The sequence below is a fragment of the Corvus hawaiiensis genome, chromosome 5 (assembly GCF_020740725.1).
Source record: "Corvus hawaiiensis isolate bCorHaw1 chromosome 5, bCorHaw1.pri.cur, whole genome shotgun sequence".
NCBI classification, from domain to species: Eukaryota; Metazoa; Chordata; class Aves; order Passeriformes; family Corvidae; genus Corvus; species Corvus hawaiiensis.
The window spans coordinates 43,499,487-43,518,816 of record NC_063217.1 but is presented as its reverse complement, the minus strand read 5'-3'; the positions used below and the strand labels follow the sequence as shown (position 1 = coordinate 43,518,816).

General features: G+C 41.3%; 1 long non-coding RNA gene across 1 annotated transcript in view; it reads left to right on the top strand.

Moving 5' to 3' along the window:
- LOC125326431 overlaps positions 1-18,955 on the top strand; it is a 50,830-nt gene extending 31,875 nt beyond the window's left edge. Inside the window, exon 3 of the long non-coding RNA XR_007203811.1 lies at positions 18,365-18,955. This is a non-coding gene — a long non-coding RNA (uncharacterized LOC125326431). The remainder of the gene's footprint in view (positions 1-18,364) is intronic.
- Positions 18,956-19,330: the final 375 nt, after the last annotated feature.

Below are 19,330 nucleotides of genomic sequence, written 5' to 3'. Positions count from 1 at the left end.
AAGATTTGTCTCATCAATCACAAACCTAGGAAATAATAGTAAAGATTTATATTCTGTATGGCTGTGTACTGGTTTATTCAGAGAAATACAGAACGAGAAGGGATGTTAGAAGTCCTGCTTTATGAATTAAGTATCTTGTAAGTGGAAGTTGTATCCTGTGAAGTGATTGGCTCTGAACATGTGTAGAGCTCTATGGGACTGTCTCAACACTCATGGTTGGGTGGGTACCTGTGTGTCCCTTGTGAGATCAAGGCACATCCTAGTTTAACATGGAAAAACTCAAAGGCTGGGGCAAAAGCATTCAAGGTATATAGAAATACTCTTTCCTGATGCAGATATTTCAATCTTTTGTTCCTTTAAAAAGAAAACCCAACCTTTTTCATTCAATCTTAGGCGTGACAAATTTGAAGTTTTAGGATAAAACTGCTTTTGATTTATGATGCTGAGCTAAATTTTAAAATGGAGGAGAGGAAAAAAAGGCATTCCAAAGGTAAAATTTGGAATTAATGCTAAAAAAATTCAGTATCTAGACAAAATTAAAAGTAGCTAAGAATAGGAATTCAAAAACTACTCTGCCCTCTCAGTACGTTGCTGCCATGACACTACAGTAATTTATTGCTGCAGAACATTCCCTTCTAGAACTCTCTAAATATTTTAAGGAATTTCAATTACATATTGCAGGGGAACATCTTTAAAAGTGTTCAGGTTTGCTAGCTTTAAGGACCTTAGAGAAATCCACATGCAGAAAAGCAAACAAACCAGTGAGAAATGTACACTGTTTAATTAAAATACTAGGTTTTGGCACATTCTTTTTGTTACTAACTGTGACTTATTAAGGAAAAAACCCCTGCGTAAAATCCTTGAAGTGTACAGATAGATTTTTTTTTTTTTTTTTCTTCTGAGCTTTGTACAAATGGCTTGTATTGTCACCAACAAAACAGTCATAGACTTGGGTGTATGTTTTGTTCTTTTCATATGTTAATGAGTTATGGACTGCGTTGCACCATGTATATGATCGGCCGTTAGTTAAATGCTCATTGTCCTGAGAAATGTTGAATTCATTATGAGAGAGAGAAGTAATAGATTCCCTATCTTCATCTCAGTAATCAGTTGTTATGATAGATGCTCAATTGCTGTGGATGCAGGCAGACAGGAGAGCTGCTCGTAAAGAGCACCCTCAGTGCCAGTCAGAACTCTCTGGCTCTCAAGTGTCATATGGAAACACACAGGTTATTTTTGCTACACAATTGTATGCAATTAGGAGGTGTAGTTCCCAGGCTGTTACAACTACAGAGTAGGTATTTTCAACACAAAACAGCTCTCCTCCTTTCACACCATGTGAATCTTTAACGATTTCAAAGAGTATGATTAAGAAGGGGGAGGAAGGCTTGGATGCTTCAGTAACTTGTTAAGGGCTCAGTTATAGCTGTCTGTCCTGTACTGCCTGTTTCTGCAGTGCAATGCATGATATTTCACAGCAAATTAATACTGCGTAAAGCATACTTCAAAAATTCAGTTTGGGAGGCAGTAAATAGTGTTTCTGTTTTCTAACTGGCGTTTACTTGGGAACCGGACTTTTCCTGTGATGTTCTTCACTTCACTTTGATGCTGAACTCTGCTTTTGCCTGCTTTGTGAAGTTGCATAATATAAGTAGGATGTCTCCATCTTTAGAAATAGATACTGGCTTCCTTTCAAAGCCTAAACTGAGGCTACTGCTAGTAGATTAGGGTTAAAAGGAGTTGTGAGAAGGTTAAGCCTCTACCATGATAATAAGTAACAGAGCCCTTTTTGGGAGTAATGCAGAAATCTTGGCACATCAGGAAAGATGTGCTTGTCCTTTGTTGATTTCTCTCATATCAGGAATCAGTGCTGCAAAGGAGTGAAGATCCTGGGCATGATTCCGAGCCCCGTGGACTAGACTTGGCTATACAGTTCAGTGAAGTACCCCATCTCTGCTTGCACCAGCCTAGCTTCTCCCAGTGAGTACAGCAAGGGAAATGCACTGCAGGAGCTGATGAGGAGCCTCTTACATAGGTGTGATCACTATTAAAGATTTGTTCCCAGTTTTGATCTTGGTGGCATCAGTGCTCTCCTAAAATCAACCAGCAAAGAAAATGTAGCTGAGAGCAGTGTGGCTATTTATTTTTACAGTCTCTTGTATTTGTGGTCTCAGTGGTGGGACCTGATGGTATCAGTGCCCTAACTCAGAACATCTCTCAGCAGGCACTCAGCTCACCAGCCCAGCCTGGGCTGTATGGTACTAATTAATTCTAAAGAAGGCTAGGTGGATTTCAGGTATGATATTATTAGTACTGAGGTAACTGAGTGACATACCAAAAGAATTTCAAATTGCTAGCTCAGTTATGAGCATAAAGGACTCTGGCTTGTTCTTGCTTAAATACCCTCTTTCTACATTCTCTTGGCTGCAACTAAACTGCAGAATATTTACCTGCCTGATTGTTGTTTGTAAATCTGGGTTCTTCCCTCCCCCCATCCACTAAATCTTCCTTAGATGCTAAGAGGAAAAAATAGTGTACAAGAAAGTGGCTGTACAGCTTTTCTTTTCTGTTCTGCCGCTCTGTGTAGAGCTTTTTGTGGCACTCAGGGGTGCAGTAGGGCTTGAACAGTCCAGACAGTGTGCCAAGGTGTATTCCTGTAGGACATCACTAGAGATCCCTGCTCGTAAACCTTGCCTGCAGAGCTGTAACTGGAGAGAGAAAGAGAGAGAAAGGGAAAGAGGTGAAGCAGGAAGGACACAGAGGTGTAATTAAGGACTTACAGAGAAGACAGAGAGAGAAAACTGAGAGAAAGACCATAGTGAACAGATTGGTAGATGGGAAACAGTCTCCCAGGGCCAGGCTGAAGACAAAGGGGCTGAAACATAGAGTAAAGAAAAAAAAAGGTAATGTCAATTTTGGGGTATTATATTAAGACGAAAAGCTGGGCCAGTCCCAACCAGCCTGTGTGGAAAGTCCAGGAGCTGGCTGGAAATCAGAAGGCAGAGGCTGTGAAAAAAAGGGAGAGGTGGAAGAAAGGAGGGTTGGCCTTGAGAGCAATAAAATGTGCTGTGCTTTGTGCAGGATTGAAAATTGTTCAGCCGGGAAGGTGCATTTGGTTGTGGACAAAATGCTCAGAAATCTACAGGGAGAGATGGAAAAGGTCTTTTACAAAGAGGCAGTGTGAAGAGCTTTGCATAGAGATCATTTTTAACAAAGTAAAAAGGGTGGTGACTTCATTAAAAAGTGCTTGATGCTTACCACAGTTTAGATACCGCAGGCCACTTGCCTGGGTATCTAAACACAGATTTAAGGGCACAGCTTTGCATGTGTGAAAGAAAAAGAAGTGGAGTGGTGGGCTTGGTCTACCTTCTTTGCTGGTGTAAATGTCTGGAAATCAGATTTACCTGGATGTTAGAAGGCACAGATTACTGCTATTATAGTAGATTGTTAGCAACTCAGATTGTCACTCTTAAAATCAAGAGAGTCTGAGATAATGGAAAGAGAAGTCAGTGGAGCTCTTGCAAGCCTTGCTAGTGCAGAATCTTCCTGGATGTTTTTAATGAATCAACTTCATCTTGGTTTCTAATGAGTGATTTGGAAGCTAGTGCCCGTTTGTGAGAAGCACTTTCATACCGATAATATTGTCATATGTTGTTAGTCTCACGATTTATTTCTGTGTTTGGCTAGCTGCTCTCATAGCCTCTGAAGTCTAAAATTGAACATAAATTCCATACCACCTATGGTGCTAAATACCAGTTTTAATGCAGGTTTTTATTGTATTTGGCTGTGACTGAACAGAAACTAAAAAATACAGGCAGCATTAAGAGCCTCTTTAGAATTTCAGCCAGTCCCCTCCTTCTGACTAGGGGCGTCATGAGAAACTGGAAGTGGGATAAGTGAATGGGGCTGTAGGGGAGTTTGAGGGCTCCTTTTCTTCCCTTCTTCAGTTCCTTGAAACTTTCATTAAATTATGGATAAACCCTCAATAAGAACAAAATAGTAAAAGAATGACAGCTGAATTTTTAGACTCTGATGACCTAAAAAATAGCTTTTCAGACATAAAGAAACATAAAGGATTGAAATGTACGACTGTAAACATCCAGACGTTATACTGTCTTTTTTCAGATTCGGCTTCTGATATTCACGTTCATGAATAGCCTATTTCAGTGACATTACTGGGACAAAAGCCCTATGGGTGTAATTCCTGTTACTTCACTAACATCAGTTAAAGTCAGCATCTCTGTGCAGATTTGAACTCGCTTGATGAATTTTGTGAGGTTTGTGTTATATGTGCAACAAGATGTGTCTGCTGACACTATATGGGTATATATTGGAATCTGGTGTACTGTCAGCTGTGTGGGGAGAAGGCTGCAAAGTGCAAACAGAGTAGAGCTTGACCAAGCAGCAAAGGACTCTATGAGGTGTCCTCTGTAGGGATGAGTGGGAAGGGAGTTTGTGGGTAGAAAGTGTTGCAGAACAGCAGCTAAGAACTCCATGGAACAGGTACTCACAAAAGCACTGAATGCCTACAAGCTGTTCAGCAAATACCCTTCTATGAATTTGAAAGGGACTGTGAGCACCAGACAAGTAGCATTATTAATATGGCTTGTTCAGCAAGCTAACATTAAGCTAAGTGAGGGAGTAAGAAACAGTTAACACACCGCTGCAAAAATGAGAGGTTTATTGCAGTTGGAAAGAATGAAACTCTGCAACTACAGTATTAGTTTTCTGTGAGGGGCCAAAACAAAGGGGGAACACTTGAAACACATAGATTTAAAATTTAGAAGTTGCACAGGTAATTTGGAATCCTTAATTCAGAAACAGATTGTAATGGGCATCAGAGACCCAAACCGTGAACAGAGATGTTTGAATATCCTGAGTTAACCTTAGCAAAACAGTAAGGATGGAGGAGGCCACAGCACAGAGGCAGACCAGACTGCAGATGCTGGAAGGAAAACCAAGGCGATGATCCCCTGAATCGGGGCCACAACCTATCACAAGCCCATGGGAGCACAGGAGGCAAAGCAAAACCAGTGACTCCAAGGGGAAATCTGCAAACGTGCACAGAGCTCTCTTTATATGCTGCCCCAGCACACTGAGCTATCTGCATGTGATGGCTTTCAGCAGGCTGTGTGAAATGATTTGGTAGCCTTAGCTGAGTCCCACCACAGAAATGCCAAGCTTCTTAAGCTGCTTAACAGGCTTGGCGAAGAGGATAATGATTAACCGTTTATTAAAGTCAGCCCCTCCAGGTCAGAATGAGGGATATTGGTAGTGAGAAAGCTCGTGCTGCTCTTGCCTTCCCAGTGCCTTTTATGCAGATAGAGGACTTTAGCCTTTGGGGATACAGTCAGTGGTATTAAATTTACTTAAAAGTATGAAGTGCCTTCATTTCAGCACTGAATGCCACTGTGGGCCATTGTAACCTTCCCCCGTGCAGTCTGAATCTCCTTAAAGGCAGACATGCATTGGTTTCTCAGAAAAGCTCCACTGAGAGCATGCAGTGTACATGTCAACTTAATTAAATGAATTTGTTTAAAATATGATCGATGGTGTGTGAAATTATATAATTATTCCATAAATACACTTTGTTAATTAATTAATATTTTAATTAAAGGGTAATTGGAAACTCTTTGCATTACTACCTTTTTTGAAGGACATGAATGTGGCTTTACCTCATAGTCACTGATTAGACCAAAAACCCCTTTTTTTAAAAAAAAGCAGGTATTAAACTAGGAGCCCAGGAGATTTAAAAAAAAAAAAAAAAAGGCACAAGATGACTGCCATGTCCCAGTTTGCCATAGGAAGGAATTTGGCTGCCCTTTAAAATCTTCGCTTTCAATCAGCCTTCAGTTTTTCTAATATCCTTCATGTCTCTTATTCTGGGAGAGTGATTGTCTCTCTGGGAGTTTTGCCTTGAAATGTCTCTCTGGAAAAAGAACTTGGAACAAAGTGCTAGTTGTTGGTTGAGAGAGGCTGGTATTAGCAGTTTGTCAGAGCTAGACATAAATCCCTCTTTTTCCCTTATAATCATTTTCCTCCAGTATTGTTCAGTTTACCTGTTTATTTTGAAGACTATCCATATTAACAAACCCAGACTCCCTATTACTCACTGCCAGAACAGCACGCCAATCCCCAGACAACTTTTTGTAACTGCTGGTGTGGAATAAATGAAAAGAAATGACTGGAAACCAAGATAGAAATGACTGTGGCCCTTATCTCGCCCCTGGAAATTCATATATAATTCACACTGAAGCCAATAGGCTAGGAAGGGCAAATTTGAGGCCTGTCTGTGAAAAATTATCAAGGGCCCACAAATTAAGGCGCTAATTTTGCAAACTTGCCCAATTAAATGTGAATGCCTTCTGTGAAGGCCAGTAGAAAGGGTGCTGCTTGCAGGTCTAAACTGAGCTATGCTTTCATTTGAAGCTTTGGGATGTAGACAAATATGAACCAGGGAATTCTGGACAGTAAGTAGTTATTCTGCGTGTTTTGATCTTCTGCTTACCTGGCAAAATTAAACTGATAAGTTTCTGCAGCTGTTAACCACTCTGCAGCTGCCTGCTGCTCCTGGATGCCTCAAGAGCTCGTAAGTGTTTGACTGTGACTGGTCTAAAATGTTGGTGGTTTGTGATTTCTTACCTGTCCTGCAGTACCATACCCATTGTAGACCTGGAATGTCCTAAGAGAAATCATAAGTTCATCACAGTGACAGCACTTTAGTGTGTGACATAAGAGGATTGTATGAGGCTAGCACAGAAAGAACAAGGAGGACCATAACTAGCATAGGGACGAGTAAAGTCCAAGTCACTCAGGGGTAGATTACAGCACATCTAGGAATGTGCATCTGTTTGCACAGGAAAACTTACACAGCTTTTCAGTGATTCATAGATTTTTTTAAAACAAAATCTGAGATTTAAAATATTTTTTGAATTCCTAATTGCAAAACTGAGCTCACTGTGTTGTGTTCTCATAGAAAAGCTACCCTTTTTTGTCTTTAAATCCAACAGTGAATCACAAGCCATGCCTGACTTATTCATGTGTGACACGTCAGGTGCATGAGAGCTTACATCACATGCTATGCCAATGCATAAAATTTTTAAACCTGTCCTTGACAACTGAACACTTCAGCAACCTGGACACAAGCTGCAAGGATCAAAAAGTAGGACAAAATTACAACTGTTTATACAGCTTTGCACAATGCCATGGCAATGCTTTTTGCAAGAAGAAATATTTACTGAGAGTAAACACAGTTTAGAATGAGATTTAGTGTCTGTGTCTTCTCTGCAGAGGTCCACACACAGAACGCTGGGTTTAATGCTGCTTGAAGAGCCTGAGCTTTTTCCTTGGTGAATCCTCTGTTTTTTGAAGGTACAGGAACATTTGGCTTAAGAGAAGGTGTCCATGATATGAAGAAATACTTGCATAAGCAAAAAGGAAATTTAATGTGAGTTCTACTTCTCTTTTTTTGCCATACTGCAGATTGTTTGACAGGAGTGATACCAATTAGTGCCAACGATAGCATAGTTTATGATACTGACATCTGTCCAAGAGAACCTGGCCCAAAAACATCAAACTTATTTTGCAGATGTCACTGAATAATCATTAGGTGGTGATAATTTTCAGTTGTCCGATGGGGAAAGGTTCGAGCATATTAAATGGTTCAAGTTTCTGAATTTCAAAAATATTGCAGTGAGAATTTTCACTTGAGACAGCAAGCTGAGGGTTTACATTCCATTATTTGCTTCCTTGCAAAGCATAGGAGCAGAGGGAATGGTCTTTTCAGCAAGGCTGGAGAAAGTCTGAAATATTTGTGGGGTTCTGTGTTCTGCCTGGATTTACAGGTCCAAATTTATCTTGGGGCTAGTTATACCAGCATCTCTGAAGTTGTGCTTGTTTATGTCCACGCAAAAAAATTATCATTGGGTAATGGGCATTTTATTACATTCAGGAACTAGGTAAATGCTGGGGTGATTTTAGCTGTTACCTGTTTCACGTATTTTTATTTCATCTGCAAACATTCAAACTTGCAAAACTGAAAATACAAACCTCCATCTATAAGAAGTCACCTAAGTAAATGGCTTGGTTTTTTTCTCCTCCCAGGAATGTTGTCAACATACAGGGCTCAGTGAAAGCTGTAGTGAGCATTTCTGGTCATTGAGCTTCCCATTTAAGTGAACAAAAAGGAAGTTAGGTGTCACTGGAAATTCATGTGGCTTGCATTTAGAGATCCAAGGATATCCTAACTTATACTGGGGGCCATATATCTTTATATATCCTTTTGGGTTTTTTGTTTTAACTCCAGAATTATCTCCCTAGGAGAGAGCATCTCTCACAATTTCCAGACAAAGCCTTAAATTTGGAAGGGACAAGTCCATGCAATACTCATATCAGACTGAAACTAAAAGATGAGTCTGAATAAATCTAAGCTGCTATTTTGTGTACTTCTAGATTCCTCAGCCTCTTCCTGGCAGTGATAAAGGGATTGGGATTCCTTTCTGTGTAAATCCAGGAGGAGAACAGCCAAAGCCTTGATGGAAAATCTTGTCCCTTCTCACACCCCAGTGTAGAATTTACACCTTCTTACACATCAGCTCTGAAATTAATCCTCTTGGTCCAACTGAATCTGAAATAGTCTAACATGGAATAGTTTACATGGATGAGGGTCTGAAAGAGATGTGTTGCAAGAAAGACAGCAATCAGAAGGATATAAGAAGATAGAAACTAAAGTAAGGGGTAGCTTATTCATAATTCGGATTTACTTAGATTTGTATATGAATTTGGCCCTTACTCTGTGTGGGAGAAAGCAAGACCTCATCATTATTTCCTGTTGCTAGATGAGACAGATGTAACCATATCAATATTTTTTAATTCATATGTACCTGGTTTTAGGTTTTAGAAGGAATTATGAAATAGATATGATTCTTCTTTTATTTTTGAGTTGCAGGCTGGGAAAACAATGCACTCATGTAGATATGAACAGCAATCATTGCTGCCTGTTAATACAAATTAGGAAATATGTTTTCAAATCTTAATATGCTTTCTAGAGGAAGAAGCCTCTTGACTTGAATGGTAAAGGTCTGAAAATGGTCAGACAGAGTCATAGAGCTAAGTGGGGATCCCAATTACAGATTAGCAGTAATGCAAATGTTGCTGCAGAGGGACCACTCAGCCTCTGCAGCTCAGGAGCTGTGTCTGTGCCTAGAGCACAGGCATAGAAAACCTCCCTTTCATTATTGTTTTTAATTATCTGCACACTGACAGAGCTGGAATACCTGCTGCACACTGAGGCCCTTTGTGCAAGCCCATCAGCAAAGACTAGGCAGCCAAAGCCTGCATTTTTTGCCTTCTGCAGGTCTTTCAGCTGAATTTTGCTTTCATGCAGATGCCTTTCTTTCTATTTACTCCTTATCTTCACTGGCTATTTCCCCTGCTCCACTGAACATACACAACATATGCAGCCTGATATGATGACACCAGGTTTCAGCTATCCAGCTGTGATCCTGAAGTTCTCATGTGCAACTGTAAGACTCGTGTGTTACTGTGAGGAAGTAAGGATGCACTGCACAAGGGTGGCCTTGGAGCACAGATGCCTTGGTGATGAGCAGTGTGTGTCTAGCCCCCTCCCTCTTCATAAAGGAGCTTGCAGGCTTGGACAAAGAGCAGGAAGCTGACAACTCTTCACTAAACTCAGGAATGAGGTGTTAGTCTATTCTCTGGTCTTCTCATATGTTAGACTTACGTTCAGCGTCCCCTTGCTCTTGTTGCTTATCCCTGTGTTTTTCCATGTACTTAGAAGGTGTGATATACCTTCAAGGGAGGGCAAAGCAACCAGGAAAACAAAGAGGAAGAGTTGGCAAAGGGGAGTTCACTTTCTTATAGACAGTCACTGAAACTAATCCCCTCTGAGGAAATACTGCCAAAGTTGTATTTCAAGTTGTGTTTCCAACTAGAGGCTGCATAGTTTGAGACCATGTGAAAACATAAGATACTGCTGGTACACTTTTGATTTGGACCTATGTGGTCATGTGCTGGAAATGCTCTGCCTGTAGCCGTGAGAGAAAAAAAGGGACTGGCTGAGCAATCTGTGTGTCCTGGGGCAGAAGAGTCCAGGCCAAAGCATATGGACAGGTGAGCACAGGCAAAATGAATACCCACTGAGCAACAGTAAGGAGTGAGAATGGAACCAGTCAGAGACAAGTAAGTGCAAGGGAACTTGGCCCAAGTTTTTGACCTCTTGGCAGTGCTGAGCTGTTCTAACATGATGGGAAAGAGGCAGAAAGGAGGTAGCTTAGCCCTTCTTCACATGAGCATCTTGCCCATTCCAAAGCCTTTGCCTCCAACTCAGTCTCGTTGTGAGGAGTCTGAGGAATGATTAATAGCAAAGGATGCAGGCATCTTCTGATGGATGCTCTTGAGGTACAGGGCTTGTGATAATGCAGATCCTCCTTGTTCACCTTACCTGCTTTCCTAATGGCCCTGTGCCAAAGATTCATGTGGCAGCAAATTTCTACCTGTTGTAGACACATGAAGAATGATTTGTATATAGGAGGGCATAAGGTACCCTTTTGACAACAGAGAAGCAGGCAGATGAAAGCAAGAATAAAGCCTGGAAAAAGCTGTGTGGGTGAGGATGGGGGGAAGTGGCAAAGTTGGTTAAAGCTGGTCTGGGGAATGAGAACTGACTGCACAAATGGATCAGCAGGAGGACAGATGCTTACAAAGAATGTGTCCATTAAGAAGTGAGGAGGAGGAGGAAAAGAGTGGTGAGGAAAGTCATAGCAACACTGTACTTTGTTTAAAATAAAGGAAGAATGGAAAGTGATACAGATATCAGGAAGATAGCTCTTTGAAAGCATCGAGGGGATAGCAGGAAGAAATGCAAATCAGCTGGCCCACATCATGCGTATCCACATAAAGGCAATAAAGGGACAAACTTAGTGAATTGCTAATCGCTGTTCCTCAGAAATCACCAAGAGCTGCGGCAGCTCTGGAGGGCAAGGGAGGGGGAGAAGCGAAGGTGAAATTCCACCCTGAGCCTGGCAGGGCTGAGCAATTAAAGCCCAGTCAATCCAGGAGCAGTCCTCTGGGAAATAACGCAGCAAGTGAACGGAGCAAAGAAAAATCTCTCAGAAAAAAGGAAATGATGAATGGTGGTGGGTGGCCTGGTGCAGCTCTTCTCAAGGTGATAGGAGCAGCGCAAAGTGAATTCCTGAAAGTTAAGCTTTGAACCCTCTGTAGTGGTTCAGGTCTCCATGTTGTTCTCTGGGCAATTCATAAGGGCAGTGTAGGGGGAAGCTTTACATGGATATATCTCCAAGGCACTTCTAGTTTTTGTTGTGAGAAGGGAGTCCTGTGGAGGGAAGGTAAATTCTATTTGGGAGTTAATAAGATGTTTAAACATTAATAGTACTAAATATCATAATGATATATATGGTGTAAACTCATACCAGTAGCACTGTGCCATTTAGGATCTTAATGAACACAGGCAAAAAAGGAACACAGAATTCAAGGGACAAAGCAAGTGGTATGGGTTTAAAATGTATTCTAATTTCCTACTGTTGTTAGCCCATTTTTCAAGTGTTTGACTGATGTTATTTCATCCCAAAACATCTGCTTTACACAGCAAGGGCTATGTTTTCAATTGGAATCTTCCTCTGAGTAGCACAAGGTTTCTGCCCTGAACCCCAGAAACCTTACCAGCTTAAACACCGCCAAAATCTAGGATGTCTCTGCAGGGCATTTAAGTTTTGTCAGAGTTTTGCCAAAATTCTTTTACTGAAATACTGAATTCTGGTTATCTATGACTGAGAATATAGTTATAGTTATAGTTAGACCTATACCACAGTAAGAGCTGGATATGGCTGGAAATAGGTGTCAAGTTTGGTTTTAACCTGGATCGGGTTTTGGAACAGGATTTGGTCGTATTTGTACCATTGCATACATGCTGGTCCCAGCAAGAGGGATCAAGAAAGTACCTTGGAGGGGACAGGGTATTATTGCCCCTATGGGAGCAGCAAGGACCCCTGGTTACCACTGTGTGAAGTGCTTTCAGAATTCAACATGTTGATGAGTCAGGCCAGACAACAATTTCAGTTTGCTTGTCTTTCACTTTTTGCTCTTGCAGGGTTTTAGCAGGGTTTTTTTTCTGGGAAGTGAGGGGAGGTAGGGGGAAAGGAAGGAGAGCTGGGATTTTTTAGGCATTTTTTAATTTTTTGTCCATCAATGTGGCTCTGAATGGCTGCAATTCGAATGCAGTGATACAGCAAATGTAACAAAGGAAGAAATACCAGGGAAGCTGGATAGCTGGAAAATAACAGTGGGGAAAGTAATAAAAATGAGGATCAGATTGGAAAAAGAATGCAAAATACTTGATGTTAGGACAGTGCTTGGGAAGGGTGGAAAGGCACAGAGAGCTGAGAGATTTCTAGCAGGTGTTAAGCCTGATGCACACATCCTTTGCGCAACAGCAAGTGGCTAGGCAGGGAGAATACAAAGAAGCATGACTGACATAAGCACAGTCACCATGCCAATGAGCACAAGTGGCTGTATATATTAATAGGCCAGGGGGAAGATGTGAATGCAACAGGAGTGCAAGCTACTGAAGGTGAGCTCTATCATCAACAATATGTGGAAGTAGGGTGAGAAATTGACATCCAATTGCACTGCTTACTCTCTCTGGGGAAAGAGGGTTGTTCAGGTATTTCGGAAATGTGCCTCCCAAAGATAGCTCAGGTGTTCTGAGGTTGGAGCAGGGGGTGGTGGTGGTGGGACTAGGTAACATGCAGATAACAGTGCAAAAATACCCAGCAGAGCTGAGCCTGTACAGCAGCTGGGGACAGATGTTGTATCATCAGCATGGCCTTTATTGGCTAGGGTTAGAAAGCAGCCTGCAGCCAATGACACAAAAAACTCCTGCTGCTCTCCAGGGCGCCATAGCAGGGAGCTACCCCTGCCCCTGGTGAACAAACCTGGGCTGCTGTGGCCCCTGGAGGGGCTGAGACCAGACAACCAATCTCAGCTCATATGACACAGCTGAGGCTTGCAGGATTTAAACTCACTGCTTTGTGCTTTCCCTTATTTCTAAAACATAGGGACAGATAGGAATACACTCCCTATTTCCTGTCCTTGCTCTGAGTGCCTGGGTACCCTTCCCCATCTCTCTGCCAGTACTCTGAACAGTGTAGCTGTTTTCCTTCTGTGGATTATCCTGGCTGTCACCCTCTCAGTGTGTTAATCACTGAGCACAGTAAACATGCAAATGGCCTGGGATGTTTTAACACTGGGGACAGCTATTCTCCTTGATTGACAGCCGGGCCTCCACTGGCACTTTGGTTTTCATGGTATGAGGGTGGATGGATATGTAGATAAACAGTGGAGCTTTCATAAACATTTCAGGAGCTATTGTGTGTCTCTGTGCAGGTACCCACACATGGACTTCTTGCTCCATGTGGGAGGCCACTTTTCTCTCTGAATGCAGATGGGTTCTGCTTTAACCAAGGCTCTTCATTTATTGCTGTGGCTTCTCATCGCTTCTCTCTGGCATTAGAGCCGCCTTCCACAGAATTTCTCTTGCTCCGTAAGCAGACCCCCAGTTTTGTGCTCCATGCCTGTGCCATTTCTTTGCTTGGCAGAATATTGGCAAGCTATTTGCTTATTGAGTTTGTATTTGAAGCACCTAACCTATTTTCATCTTTTTTATTCAGTCCTTCTACCTGCTAGTGGCTACTCCTGGTTGAGAAACCTCTGCCTCCTAGTTTTGTCCCCCCAGTCAGGTTTCCAGCCCTTTTATTTCCTTGCAAAAGGCTCTCCATTGTGTTTGCACACACATTAGGTAGCATCTGGTGTCTGTAGCAAATCTGACAGGTGCAAATGTGAAAACTAAATAGTTTCTGAGATATTTAAGAGCTAACCCAGCAATTTTGTCCTCTTTTAATATTTGTGTTTCTTTGAGGGAATTACTTTCTTTGGTTACAAACACCTGAAGAAGTCCTTGGCTGAATTTTTAGTTGTTCATTTTTTAGCAGATTTCTACTGGTCTTTGTGATTCCTATCTTCATTCTCTTTTCCTGGATGGATAAGGAAAACTTGCAGGAATGTGCTAAAATGCATGCATGCAAAAAAAAAAAAAAAAGTTGTGATATATGCTAGCATAATAGCAAGTAGTGAAGAGGGAATTTAGTAGGCTGGAGGAGTTTTCTAAAGCCCTACTCAACATTTAATTTTATGATTCTTAATGACAAATGGTGATTGTGAATATTCATGAATTTTTCCCTGGGTTAATGTCATAACCTTTGCAGTAAAAAGGCTGTTTTCACCAGTAATAACTACCTTTCAATTTATTTATGCTTGGTTTTTTTCTTGTTTTACAGAAATAGACCCCAAATTAACATTCAAAATGCAAGAAAGTAATTTTGCGTGTTTGTTTGCTGGGGGAAGGGGACAATGTATTTTATAAGTCCTATCATGTTGTGTCTTTATTGAGACAATGCAGTTCTTTACTTTCAAACTCTTGAATTTTTATCTCAGCATTTTTAGAGTGCTGGAAAAGATGTCTCAATTCAGCTTTACTGAAGAGACAACTCAGCGTGTAGTATGAAGAATTTGTTTGTCTTTTTAAGCATGAAGAATTTGCCTGTCTTTGGTTTTTTTCTCCAGTTATTCTAAGCATTCATTTATTGTTTGATCAGTAATTACCTTATATCCTTTCCCCTGGACAGTATTCCCTCTTCTCCTTCCTTTTTCCTGCCTATGATTATATTTGGTGCCTTGCAGTCATTATGTCTTACTCTGCTGCACTGAACTGGATGTGCCCTTTATCTGTCCATAAGCCTAATTTATTCAAATCATTTTAAATTTGCTTGCTCTGTGCACCATTTTACACTTACGTGCTATCAGCAAAAAATTCCACTTTAAAAATTATATCCCCTGAGGGCCATTTATATAAAACTTGAATAAAAATGGCTAGGGTGCTTAAATTTGGGAGTACTGCCTTGTTCCTGTCCCTCTAGTCACCCTGAACTGTGCTGTTTTGCTGACACCTTGCTTCTTGTCCCACAGATAATTTTGAAGGCATTTGCTATTGTGCTTTTTCTGTGCTGTGCTTTACTCATTCTCCAGAACAATCTCTCTATGTCAGGTGCAGCACCAAATGAATCTCTTCCATCGGGATAAATTATGCCCGTCACTTCACTTTTTACTCTCTGTTGAGAAATGTATTGAGAGAACTTAAAGCACATTTGACAGACATGACATGAATTCATCTGCCTCTCCATCCACGGTCTGGCTGTTTCTACATGTTGCATAACCCCATCCCATATTAATGCTTCCAATATCCGTTCTGTGGCTGCAGCTAGGATTACTGGTGAATGAACTCCTAAATCCTTCCTTGACTTAAAAAAGGAAAAAAAATATTTTTTGTTGTTTTTGTTTTTTGGTTTGGTTTTAGATACTATTATTTTTAAAAGGTAAAGTTGGAGTAGTTACTTTCTAGGCATCTCCAGATACACCATCCTCAGGAAGCTATCAAGCAGTATTACTAAAGGTTTGCCAATTTCCCTTCCTATTTCCTTCCAAATTCGGAGATGCAGTTAATCTAAGTCTCAGGTCCTGTCAACTTTTAATAGTTCTAATTAACTAACTACCTGTCCAGATTGGATCATAAAGCCTTTTAACATTTCATTTTTTCCCCTCATGAAAATGGATCCCTGTTTCCGGGATGTGACCTTCAACTTCTTCTGTAAATACTCAGGCAAAGGATATTAATTCAGGCTCAGTGCAGCATCAGCCTCATCTGTTACTGACTTCTCACTCATTCCCTTTCATGGCCTCACTGATTCCATCCCTGGTCATCTGCTTTTCATATATCAGATGAAAGATCTCCATTGAGTTTCTTCACATCCTTGCCATTTTTTAAAAAAGCATTTGGTACTCCAGCGTTTCCTGCCAGTGTTTATAATTGCTCCATTTTGAATGCAATGTCATTGGCAGACCTGCTAAGTAATATAATAACAGTACAACAGAGGAAACTGAAACCATGGTTGGGGCCTGGTGGCAAACTTCTCTGGATCTGGATATATTGAGGTGGAAGTGGCTCTGCTTTCACAGTGTGTGGCACAAGACCAGAACCTGGCCTTGTATGTGAAATAGCTCATAAATTACCCGAGGCTTTTTAGTACGGCATAGTGGTGATGCTGCCTCATGTTAAGAGCTCTAAACAATGTTTTGTAGGGCAATCACATAGAAACATGAAACTTGCCAGAACACCTTTTGGAAGAAAGCTTATATTTGCTCATGAAGAAAAATATCTGACCTGGTTCTGAAGTAAATCCCATTTTCTTCCTAGCGTGTTATAACTGCTGTGTGTCTACACTAGGGATTTTTTTGTGGCACCTCGGAACATCTTTGTGTTTGGTTACATGGCTATGTTTGATTTACTGTGTTGTGTTCCATCCCACTGTCATTATAAGCTCAAGTCCCCTCCTGATAAACTTTTTCCTTTCACACATGAAGATGTTACACATCAGAGACCTGCTGTGAGGTTCCCCGTATGTAGGGAGGGCATGGAGGGAGTTGCCTTGGGAGGGATGTTTCTGGTGTGCAACTGAGGTGACTCCTGACAGCTCTGTGACCCAGAAAGCACATTCGAGAGGCAGCTAAAACACAATCGGGCGGCCCCCAAGCCTGCAGGCATTGCTCACCTGCTTTTGCAGATTATTAAGCAGATCAAGAGAGGGCAGAGGTGATGTAAAGTGACCATAGTTTATCTATGAGGTCTCTATAGCCTGCTTGATAGATGGCAGGTTTGCCGGTGGGCTGCAGAAGGCACACTGCTTGTACCAGCACCTTGCACTGGAGCAGAGCTGTGTAGTGGGGTGAGGGGTTTTTTTGTAGGACCAACTATTGCTCTGGCGAGGATGTGTAGCTACAGCAGCTTGTACCTCTGCCCTCTATTTTGGAGGGTATGTACACCTTGTAGCTGGAGTAGAGAATGCTGCCACAGAAGGTCTTTTAGCTTAGCAGTCACTGCACCTTCTACCTTTTTTTTTGGTTTTGTACCTTAATGTCCTAAATCATATTCTCTGTTGCTTAATACCACATCTGGCATTCTTCTCTTCCTTGTCGGTTTATGTACACATTAAATTAGAAAGCAATCCTCTACCAGATCAAGCTTTGCTTCCTCCCCTTAATCTATTCTGAGGTCTAGATAATTAAACTCTCCCACTATCACTGCCACGGTCTTTCACATGTTTTGCTTCTTGTATGCTATGCTTCACACCTCCTTCCCAGTCAAACTGTGCACAACATATTGATTTTGGTACATCTCCAGTGTAGGTATAGTCCACAGCGCTCTGCTACAACCTAGTTTATCCCAGGCTTCAATCTTCAAGATGGGCCAGATTGTCTTTTGGAAACATTAGAGGTCTCTAGAGATGAAAAAGGAAGGGAGGGAAAACCAGAAATATTTCTCAGATTCTTTGTGCATAAGGCATGCTCAGTTCTAGCCAAGTCTTTATTAATTTAAATTCAAAATTGTTCCTACTTTATTTCAAAATACAAATAAGGTGTTGCACTTCAGTACACTGTTGTTTTCCAAGTTAAACTTTTTCAGTCAGCAAAAGCATAAATAATGTAAAATGTGATATCACTTGAGGAAAAAAAACTCTGGTGTTCTTTGTCATGTTCTCTAGTGGAAATACCACTAGACAGCATTAGAGATTTAAATATGTTGGTCTATCTCAGGACATGACCTGCTTCCAACTTATTCTGAAAAAGAAATACAGAAATTCTCATTTCAGTTGTTTTTCTTTTGCTGTCTGTGTTTTTCTCTGATTTGATATGTGATCATCAAAAGTCTTTCTGCCAACCAGTGTAGGTATTTTTCAGTGCCCACAGGGTACTCAGTATTGGTATTTATGTTAAAGTTCAAGCAGTACATGGCTGTGCTTTAGCATAGTGCTTGCTGGTTTTTTCCCACATGGGAAGACATACAACTTCATTGGTAGTTTGGTTTCATGAAGGTGGGCAGGGGCCTGTGTAAGCAATAGCAGTGTTTTGCCTTCAGAGCTGATAGTATCTAGAGGCCAAAATAGCAAGAAAAATTCCCTGAGGTCTGAGTATATTGTGTTTGGTCAGGATTACCGAGAAAAGAAGCACTTTGAATGTTTGTGTAGAAATGACATTGGAAATCTCCATGTGGCTGATTTACACTGGAATCCTAGGTAGAAGAGGGATCCACACCACTGCCTGCCCATGTACCTGCCATCACCACAGCCAGAAAGACTCGTAAGGGTCATGGATGTCTTCTACTACTCAGCTCAACACTGAGGTTGGAAGAGTCAGCTTTTCCTTTTTATATTTCCAGCTGAAGGGCCTTCTCAAGGAGTTCCCTGTGTTGTTCTCCAGCAGCAGCCAGTGCATCAAATCAGGGGCAGCATCTTTGCACCCCTCTTTTGTTGCAGAAGAGGGCCAGCTCTGCCTCCATACCCTTTTCTCCCTGAGCAGGTAAGTGATTGTCACTGTTACATTTGCCAGCCCCCCTGGGAGACAGACGAGTGAAGCTGTGCTCCTGAGACCTGAACATATAATTTGCAACACGCAATTTATGTCGCATCATACCTAGCTGGAGTTCTAGTGCCTGGAGTACCCGAAATACATCTACAAATAGATCATGTCATGTCAAAAGTGAAATGGAAGGTGATAGTAATTGTGGCCTATCTAATTAGAAAGCAAGAATCAGAGTGTCTAACGAATGGCAACACCTGGAATACCTGCACAAAAAGCTAATCAAAAGTCAACTTGAAATCCAGGGAAAGCCTATATATGGCTGTTTCTGCCCCTTAAAAAAACTGCTCAGAACATTGCAAATTACACTCCGATCACACTTCTGCTGGTGTGAGCCATATGGAAATAAAGCTTAAAACAATAATCTGACTTTTCAAGAAGGTTACATCCACATAAATGTACAAAGCTGGACATGGTAGGTTTTTCAAAATGTAGAATCTATCTATAAAATCATGGTGATTCCAAGTCTAATAAAGTTTGCTTGATGTTATGGAGCCTAAAAGTCTGTCAGAAATACAGGGTAGGAGGAGAAGGAGGAGGGAGAAGCAGCTTTAGGGCCATGTGAAAACAAAGCCTTTCTTCTCTCCTTTTAAATATTTCTGCTGAGCCTGATTGAACACAGGATGAAAAGCTGCTGTCTTGAGATTTGAGGAAAGCAAAGGATTTCTGTCTCCACTATTACATTGAAAAGTTCTTTACTGCATGAAAGGTCATCCCTTCTAAATGTCCTCAGACTTGTGGCTTAAGTTTTGGGGGAACAGCGCTG